General features: G+C 48.4%; 1 long non-coding RNA gene across 1 annotated transcript; it reads right to left on the reverse strand.

The window, feature by feature from the left end:
• Nucleotides 1–856: 856 nt before the first annotated feature.
• LOC149433106 (uncharacterized) lies at nt 857–7,089 on the reverse strand. The gene is made up of 3 exons (XR_016308874.1): nt 7,007–7,089; nt 1,071–1,157; nt 857–954 (listed from the first exon to the last, which is right to left on the reverse strand). It is a non-coding gene; the product is annotated as an uncharacterized LOC149433106 (long non-coding RNA).
• Nucleotides 7,090–10,182: the final 3,093 nt, after the last annotated feature.

The raw sequence follows: 10,182 nt of genomic DNA on the forward strand, positions 1-10,182 counted from the left end.
TGGAAGAGTCAGGCACAAGGCAGGAGACCCCAGTCACATGTCCTGGGTGCCTACATTATGCAATGCTTATAGGAAAAATCAACATTTTGCTGCCAGCTGAACCCCAGAACCTCCATAAATCCAGTCTAGATACATAAATTGTGTCTGCAGCACAGAGAAGGAAGATTATCCGAGAGAAATCCAGGAATACAGGACGGGGAACACAGCTCAGGAAAGTGACCAGGGGATTACAGGCTGATATCACCCAGTCCCCGCCCTACTCTGGACCAATCAGTGAGCAGTATGGGTGGAGGAATGGATTTAGTGTTCATGACCCACCTGTGCTGATCTCTGTAGGAGTGTCCTCCTCTATAAATGTCCCCGTTATTCCATCCTCCTCCATAGACTGCTGATCATCCCTCACATACGCCTCTTCTTCTTCTGCTTTCACCTCAAATTCTATATCGATTGGATCTCCACTCTAAATCAAGGAAATGAGAGAAAATATCATCTGTAAAATGTAAGGTCACATAAAATACCCCACACATTGTCTCTATGAGTCCATGTTCTAGATGCTCCATCCCACCAACCTTGCAATACTGAGGGATGGTGTGACCTTCCTGTGTGGAATCCCGGGAATATAGAGGATGGGGACATCTCTCTGGTGGGTTCCTGGTATTAGGTGGCTCCATCATATCCTTGTGTCCTTCTGAAAACTCCTCCATCACTCCATACTCCTCATCCTCCTCTTTATACTCTTCTTTAACATCAATATTATCATCCCCGAGGATTCCACTCTGAAAGATATAATAAAACATTCATTGTAACAAACATGCTGTGTATAAATCACAACTACCAATAATTGTTAATCATCTACCTGATGATGGTGAGGGATGGTGTGACCTTCCTGTGTGGAATCCTGGGAATACAGAGGACGGGGACATCTCTCTGGTGGGTTCCCATGACTGGATCCATCTGTAGGAAATACACACACTGACTGAATCCATTGTTTCTATGTGTTTATCAGATGATGGGGGATCTAGGTGGATCCTCCGTACTGCTCTCTCCTTTACAATAAAGTCTCCTCTTACCCGGTGATGTGAGGGGCGGCTGATTGTCCATCATGACGTCCTTGTAGAGATCCTTGTGTCCTTCTAAATATTGATGTGTATCATCTGCTGGAGATAAAAGACATCACAGTGACTACGGAGGAATAGAACAGACATGACTATGGAGGAAGAGGACGGACATGACTATGGAGGAAGAGGATGGACATGACTATGGAGGAAGAGGACAGGCATGACTATGGAGGAAGAGGATGGACATGACTATGGAGGAAGAGGATGGACATGACTATGGAGGAAGAGGACAGTCATGACTATGGAGGAAGAGGACAGACATGACTATGGAGGAAGAGGACGGACATGACAGGGGGTTACTGGGTATAAATAGAACATAACATCTTATTACCGTTTAATGACTATGGCCTGTGTCTGGTCTGTTTGAGAATCATCCCCCCCATTCATGTGATCCTTATCAGTTCCTAATTGGGGCGGAGATGAGTGCTCATTGGGCCATCTCCCTATAAATTTAGATCAGCTTATGGGGGGAGATCACTGATGGGGGGCACAGTCACTGATGGGGTGCTGCTTTTGAGTGAGTGCTGCGTTGATGGAGCGCTAAGAAGATGTTGAACTAAAGCAGAAGAGCTCGAGCAGCAGGAAGATACAACAACAAGAAACTCTCCTGCATGCTGGACAGACTGCAAGCAAACACCTCGGGAAACATCTCCTACAAGTCTGAGTCCCACTCCGTGTACATTTAATATGTCCCCTCTATGCCTCCTTTTCATATTACTTTCCTGCTTTCACAAAATCTCACTTCTTTACCCCTCTGCTCCACCCCAAAACTTATACATCTCCCCCTCACTGCTACCATCTCCCTACTACTGCTCTCATCACCTCCTGCTGATACTTCACTCCCCTGCTGACCCAAACACCAGGACTGGAAGGCATGTGCGCTCGTGTACATCCCGCCCCCATCTTACTTTCTGCACCCTCCTTCTCCTAACCTCTGGGGATATCTCCCCAAACCCTGTTCCTCCAGTATCTCACCCCCACACCAGGCACCCTCTTTCTCCTAACCTCTGGGGATATCTCCCCAAACCCTGGTCCTCCACTATCTCACCCCCACACCAGGCACCCTCCTTCTTCTAACCTCTGCAGATATCTCCCCAAACCCTGGTCCTCCATTATCTCACCCCCACACCAGGCACCCTCCTTCTTCTAACCTCTGGGGATATCTCCCCAAACCCTGGTCCTCCACTATCTCACCCCCACACCAGGCACCCTTCTTCTTCTAACCTCTGCGGATATCTCCCCAAACCCTGGTCCTCCATTATCTCACCCCCACACCAGGCACAGTCTTTCTTCCAGGAATAGTTGCAATCCCCTCAATTTAATATCAGTCCCCGTGCTCACAAAAACCACCCTCCCTTTTTCATGTGTGCTCTGGAATGCCCGCTCTGTCTGTAATAAGCTCACCTCTGTCCATGACCTTTTTGTCTCCGGCTCCCTTAACCTACTAGCAATTACAGAAACCTGACTCCAAGCAGCAGATCCTACTTCCCCCGCAGCACTTTCCTATGGAGGCCTCCTCTGGACCCACTCACCCAGACCCAGTGGTCAGAAAGGTGGTGGGGTTGGTTTGCTTCTATCCCCACTGAGCACCTTTCAAGTCCCCCCTAACCCTCCCTCTCTATCCTTCTCTTCTTTCCAGACTCACTGCATCTGGCTGTTTTCTCCCATTTCTCTGAGGATTGCAGTGATCTATCGGCCTCCTGGACCCGTGTCCTGCTTTCTTGATGATTTCTCTGCCTGGCTGCCCTACTTTCTCTCCTCTGAGCTACCCGCTATCATTCTCGGAGATTTTACTATCCCTATTAATGTCAACGACCCGGCTACATCCCAACTCTTCAACATAACCTCATCTTTTGCATTAGCACAATGCATACAGTCCTCCACTCACTCTGACGGACGCCGTCCTCCACTCACTCTGATGGGAATACATTAGACCTTGTTTTCTCCCATCTTTGCACTCCCTACAACCTCACAAACACCCCCTTTCCTCTCTCTGATCACAATCTCATCACCTTCACAGTCTCCTCATCTTCAAACACCTATCCCTCCAAGCAGCAAACAATTACCAGCAGAAACCTTCACAACTTGAACCCGGCTCCTTTCCACTCTGCAACTGACCAACTCTATGACAGAATCTCTCCCCTGTCCTGCCCTGACCTGGCCACTGCTGTCTACAACAGTTCACTGTCACCCACACTGGACTCACTTGGTCCTCTAACAACACGAAGCATCAGGCCCCGACCATTACAACCTTGGCAGACTGACCACACCAGACATCTTAAGTGACATAGTCGTGCGCTGGAGCGATTGTGGGGTAAAACCAAATCTCAGCAAGCATTCACCCGATATAACTCTGCTTTCTTCACATACAATTCCTCCCTCCATGCTGCCAAACAAGACGACTTTGTCACTCTCATCAATACCTTGTCATCCAGTCCTCGTCGTCTCTTCTCTGCTTTTAACTCTCTACTTTCTCCACCTCCACCCAGCACCTCACTCACTGTTCACGAGATTGCAAATCATTTCAAAAACAAGATTGATGCAATTCATAGGGGCCTCTCCTCTGCACAGACATCCATCTCACTTAGCATACCTTATACTAAACCTCCCTCAACATTTTCCTCTTCTGACCTCGCTATTACTGAAGAGGTCACTAAGGTTTCTCAGAAGCCCGTATCACCACCTGCCCCTTGGATCCTGTCCCCTCACAACTACTATGGTCACCCTCTTCCATCCTATGCTCCCTCACTCACATCTTCAATCTTTCCCTCTCTACTGGTGCCTTCCTCTCCCCTCTAAAGCATGTGCATATAACTCCCATACTTAACAAGCCCTCCCTGGACCCCACCGACTTGAACAACTTAAGACCCATCTCCCTGCTGCCATTTACCTCTAAACTCATAGAACACTTAGTCTACAATCACCTGAGCTCCCACCTCACCGACAACAACCTTCTTCACCCTTTACAGTCTGGCTTTCACTCACTACACACCACTGAAACTGCCCTACTAAACCTCACTAATGATCTACTAACTGGTAAAACCAATGGCCACTACTCCATACTCATCCCAACCAATGGCCGCTACTCTGTACAAACCCAACCAATGGCCGCTACTCTGTACAAATCCCAACCAATGGCCGCTACTCTGTACAAATCCCAACCAATGGCCACTACTCTGTACAAATCCCAACCAATGGCCACTACTCTGTACAAATCCCAACCAATGGCCACTACTCTGTAAAAATCCCAACCAATGGCCACTACTCAGTACTCATCCCAACCAACGGCCACTACTCAGTACTCATCCCAACCAACGGCCACTACTCCGTACTCATCCCAACCAAAGGCCACTACTCCGTACTCATCCCAACCAAAGGCCACTACTCCGTACTCAGCCCAACCAACGGCCACTACTCCGTACTCAGCCCAACCAACGGCCACTACTCCGTACTCAGCCCAACCAACGGCCACTACTCCGTACTCAGCCCAACCAACGGCCACTACTCCGTACTCAGCCCAACCAACGGCCACTACTCCGTACTCAGCCCAACCAACGGCCACTACTCCGTACTCAGCCCAACCAACGGCCACTACTCCGTACTCAGCCCAACCAACGGCCACTACTCCGTACTCAGCCCAACCAACGGCCACTACTCCGTACTCAGCCCAACCAACGGCCACTACTCCGTACTCAGCCCAACCAACGGCCACTTCTCCGTACTCAGCCCAACCAACGGCCACTACTCCGTACTCAGCCCAACCAACGGCCACTACTCCGTACTCATCCCAACCAACGGCCACTACTCCGTACTCATCCCAACCAACGGCCACTACTCCGTACTCATCCCAACCAACGGCCACTACTCCGTACTCATCCCAACCAACGGCCACTACTCCGTACTCAGCCCAACCAACGGCCACTACTCCGTACTCATCCCAACCAACGGCCACTACTCCGTACTCATCCCAACCAACGGCCACTACTCCGTACTCATCCCAACCAACGGCCACTACTCCGTACTCATCCCAACCAACGGCCACTACTCCGTACTCATCCCAACCAACGGCCACTACTCCGTACTCATCCCAACCAACGGCCACTACTCCGTACTCATCCCAACCAACGGCCACTACTCCGTACTCATCCCAACCAACGGCCACTACTCCGTACTCATCCCAACCAACGGCCACTACTCCGTACTCATCCCAACCAACGGCCACTACTCCGTACTCATCCCAACCAATGGCCACTACTCCATACTCTTACTACTTGACCTCTCCGCAGCTTTTGATACGGTTGACCATCCTCTCCTCCTCAAAAAACTCCACTCTCTGAGTCTCAGAGACTCTGCTCTCTCCTGGTTCTCCTCCTACCTATCACAGCACTCCTTCAGTGTTATCTATAATGCTGCCTCCTCCTCTTCACTCCCTCTTTCTATAGGGGTGCCTCAAGGATCTGTCCTTGGACCCCTTCTCTTCTCCATCTACACCTCCTCCCTTGGTCACTTGGTAAACTCCCACGGCTTTAAGTACCATCTCTATGATGATGACACACAAATCTATCTTTCTACTCCTCACCTCACCCCTTCAGTCACCTCTTCACCTCACCCCTTCAGTCTCCTCCCGCATTACTAACCTACTAAGCGACATATCGGCATGGATGTCACTCCACTTCCTCAAACTCAATCTTTCCAAAACTGAGCTCTTAGTATTCCCCCCAGCCTGTGCCCCCTCCCCTGACTTCTCCATCAAGATCAATAATACAATCATCAGTCCCTCCCCTCATTCCAGGGTACTAGGTGTAATCCTAGACTCCCATCTGTCCTTTCAACTCAAAATCCAATCGCTGTCCAAATCTTGTAGACTTCACCAAGACAACATCTCCAAGATACGCCCGTTCCTAACCCCGGAAACCACTAAGCAACTTATTCACTCCCTTGTTATATCTTGCCTTGACTATTGTGACTCCCTCCTCATTGGACGACCTCATCGCAGGCTATCCCCTCTTCAGTCTATTATGAATGCTGCTGCCAGACTCATCCACCTTACTATACATTCTGTATCTACCACCCCTCTCTGCCAATCCCTCCATTGGCCTCCACTCAGTATCCTCCACCCCTCTCTGCCAATCCCTCTACTGGCCTCCATTCAGTATCCTCCACCCCTCTCTTCCAATCCCTCCACTGGCCTCCATTCAGTGTGCTCCACCCCTCTCTGCCAATCCCTCCACTGGCCTCCATTCAGTATCCTCCAGCCCCCTCTGTAAATCCCTCCACTGGCCTCCACTCAGTGTCCTCCACCCCTCTCTGCCAATCCCTCCACTGGCCTCCATTCAGTATCCTCCACCCCTCTCTGCCAATCCCTCCACTGGCCTCCCATTGCCCAACGGATATAATTCAAAACATTAACAATAACATATAAAGCCATTTATAACTCTGCCCCAAATAACCTCACCAATCTTGTCTCTAAATATCACCCAAACCGTCCTCTCCGCTCCTCGCAAGACCTCCTGCTCTCTAGCTCCCTTGTCTCCACCTCCCATGCTCATCTCCAGAGCCTCACCCATCCTCTGGAACTCTCTACCACAACTTATCAGATTATCACCTACTCTGTTTACTTTTAGGTGATCTCTAAAAACCGATCTCTTCAGGGAAGCCTATCCTGCCCTCAGCTAATAATGTAATCTTCTACTCTTCCAACCAGTCCATCCCCCAAAGTTACTACCTCTTGTACCACTAGCCCCTCCCTTTTAGATTGTAAGCTCCCAGGATCAGGCCCTTCTATCCCTCTTGTATTGAACTGTATTGTTGCTGTATTGCCTCCGTTATATTGTAAAGCAATGAGCAAACTGTTGGCGCCATAAATCCTATATAATAATAATAATTACCTCCTCTACTGCCACATCCACAAACCTCTCTGATCTCCTTCGGACCACATAGAACTTTGTGTCTTTATTTCAGATCACTTCCTGTCTGTTCCTGACATCACTTCCTGTCTGTATTCCATAGAGAAGTCCTGTCTTAATAGTAGAAATGAGATCACCATCTTGTGGAATTCAGAGGAACTGCAGCCCCGAGAAATGTCCCCTGATAACCATTCCTGCATTGTATCTACCTTACAGGGATACCAGTAAAGTGACAAAATACCTAAAAAAAAAAGTAAGAAACAATAAACCTAACTCTTATGCAACCAACTGTTTAAAAAATATATTTAATTACAGATAGAAAAGTCTTAAAGATACAGAACACAAGATAAAAACAAAGGTATACATAATAAAACAGAGAACTCCAAAATCAGACACACTACCCAGAATGTCCAATCCTCCATATCAGAGACCAAGACAGACTACCCAGAATGTCCCATCCTTCATATCAGAGAGAGACAGACTACCCAGAATGTCCCATCCTTCATATCAAAGACTGAGACAGACTACCCAGAATGTTCCATCCTTCATATCAGAGAGAGACAGACTACCCAGAATGTCCCGTCCTTCATATCAGAGAGAGACAGACTACCCAGAATGTCCCGTCCTTCATATCAGAGAGAGAGACAAACTACCCAGAATGTCCCATCCTTCATATCAGATAGAGAAAGACTACCCAGAATGTCCGGTCCTTCATATCAGAGAGACAGACTACCCAGAATGTCCCATCCTTCATATCAGAGAGAGACAGACTACCCAGAATGTCCCGTCCTTTCTATCAGAGAGAGACAGACTACCCAGAATGTCCCATCCTTCATATCAGACACCGAGACAAACTACCCATAATGTCCCATCCTTCCTATCAGAGAGAGGCAGACTACCCAGAATGTCCCATCCTTCATATCATAGAGACAGACTACCCAGAATGTCCCATCCTTCCTATCAGAGAGAGAGACAGACTACCCAGAATGTCAATTCCTTCCTATCAGAGACCGCAACAGACTACCCAGAATGTCCCATCTTTCATATCAGAGAGAGACAGACTACCCAGAATTTCCCGTCCTTCATATCAGAGAGAGAAAGACTACCCAGAATGTCCCGTCCTTCATATCAGAGAGAGAGAGACAGACTACCCAGAATGTTCCTTCCTTCATATCAGAGAGAGACAGACTACCCAGAATGTCCCATCCTTCATATCAGAGAGAGACAGACTACCCAGAATGTACCATCCTTCATATCAGAGAGACAGACTACCCAGAATGTACCATCCTTCATATCAGAGAGACAGACTATCCAGAATATCCCATCCTTCATATCAGAGAGAGACAGACTACCCAGAGTGTCCCGTCCTTCATATCAGAGAGCGAGACTCCCCAGAATGTCCCGTCCTTCATATCAGAGAGCGAGACTCCCCAGAATGTCCCGTCCTTCATATCAGAGAGAGACAGACTACCCAGAATGTCCCATCCTTCATATCAGAGACCGCCTACCCAGAATGTCCCGTTCTTCATATCAGAGAGAGAGACAGCCTACCCAGAATGTCCCGTCCTTCATATCAGAGAGAGACAGACTACCCAGAATGTCCCATCCTTTCTATCAGAGAGAGAGAGACAGACTACCCAGAATGTCCCGTCCTTCTTATCAGAGGGAGAGACAGACTACCCAGAATGTCCCGTCCTTCATATCAGAGAGAGACAGACTACCCAGAATGTCCTATCCTTCCTATCAAAGAGAGAGAGACAGACTACCCAGAATGTTTTGTCCTTCATATCAGAGAGAGACAGACTACCCAGAATGTTCCGTCCTTCATGACAGAGAGAAAGACTACCCAGAATGTCCCGTCCTTCATATCAGAGAGAGAGAGACAGACTACCCAGAATGTCCCTTCCTTCATATCAGAGAGAGACAGACTACCCAGAATGTCCCATCCTTCCTATCAGAGAGAGACAGACTACCCAGAATGTCCTGTCCTTCATATCAGAGAGCGAGACTCCCCAGAATGTCCCGTCCTTCATATCAAAGAGAGAGAGAGAGACAGACTACCCCGAATGTCCCGTCCTTCTTATCAGAGACCGAGACAGACTATCCAGAATATCCCATCCTTCATATCAGAGAGAGACAGACTACCCAGAGTGTCCCGTCCTTCATATCAGAGAGCGAGACTCCCCAGAATGTCCCGTCCTTCATATCAGAGAGAGACAGACTACCCAGAATGTACCATCCTTCATATCAGAGACCGCCTACCCAGAATGTCCCGTTCTTCTTATCAGAGAGAGAGAGACAGACTACCCAGAATGTCCCATCCTTCTTATCAGAGAGAGAGACAGACTACCCAGAATGTCCCGTCCTTCATATCAGAGAGAGACGGACTACCCAGAATGTCCCGTCCTTCATATCGGAGAGAGAGACAGACTACCCAGAATGTCCCATCCTTCATACCAGAGAGAGACAGACTACCCAGAATGTCCCATCCTTCATACCAGAGAGAGACAGACTACCCAGAATGTCCTATCCTTCCTATCAAAGAGAGAGAGACAGACTACCCAGAATGTTTTGTCCTTCATATCAGAGAGAGACAGACTACCCAGAATGTCCCGTCCTTCATATCAGAGAGAGACAGACTACCCAGAATGTCCCGTCCTTCATATCAGAGAGAGACAGACTACCCAGAATGTTTTGTCCTTCATATCAGAGACCGAGACAGACTACCCAGAATGTCCCATCCTTCATATCAGAGAGAGACAAACTACCCAGAATGTCCCGTCCTTCATATCAGAGAGAGACAGACTACCCAGAATGTCCCGTCCTTCATATCAGAGACCGAGACAGACTACCCCGAATATCCCGTCCTTCATATCATAGAGAGAGACAGACTACCCAGAATGTCCCGTCCTTCATATCAGAGAGAGACAGACTACCCCGAATATCCCGTCCTTCATATCATAGAGAGAGACAGACTACCCAGAATGTCCCGTCCTTCATATCAGAGAGAGACAGACTACCCAGAATGTCCCATCCTTCATATCAGAGACCGAGACAGACTACCCAGAATGTCCCATCCTTCATATCAGAGACCGAGACAGACTACCCCGAATATCCCGTCCTTCATATCATAGAGAGAGACAGACTACCCAAAATGT

The sequence above is a fragment of the Staurois parvus genome, unplaced genomic scaffold (assembly GCF_062004578.1).
Source record: "Staurois parvus isolate SC_StPar_1 unplaced genomic scaffold, SC_StPar_1.0 ptg001978l, whole genome shotgun sequence".
In the NCBI taxonomy this organism is placed as follows: Eukaryota; Metazoa; Chordata; class Amphibia; order Anura; family Ranidae; genus Staurois; species Staurois parvus.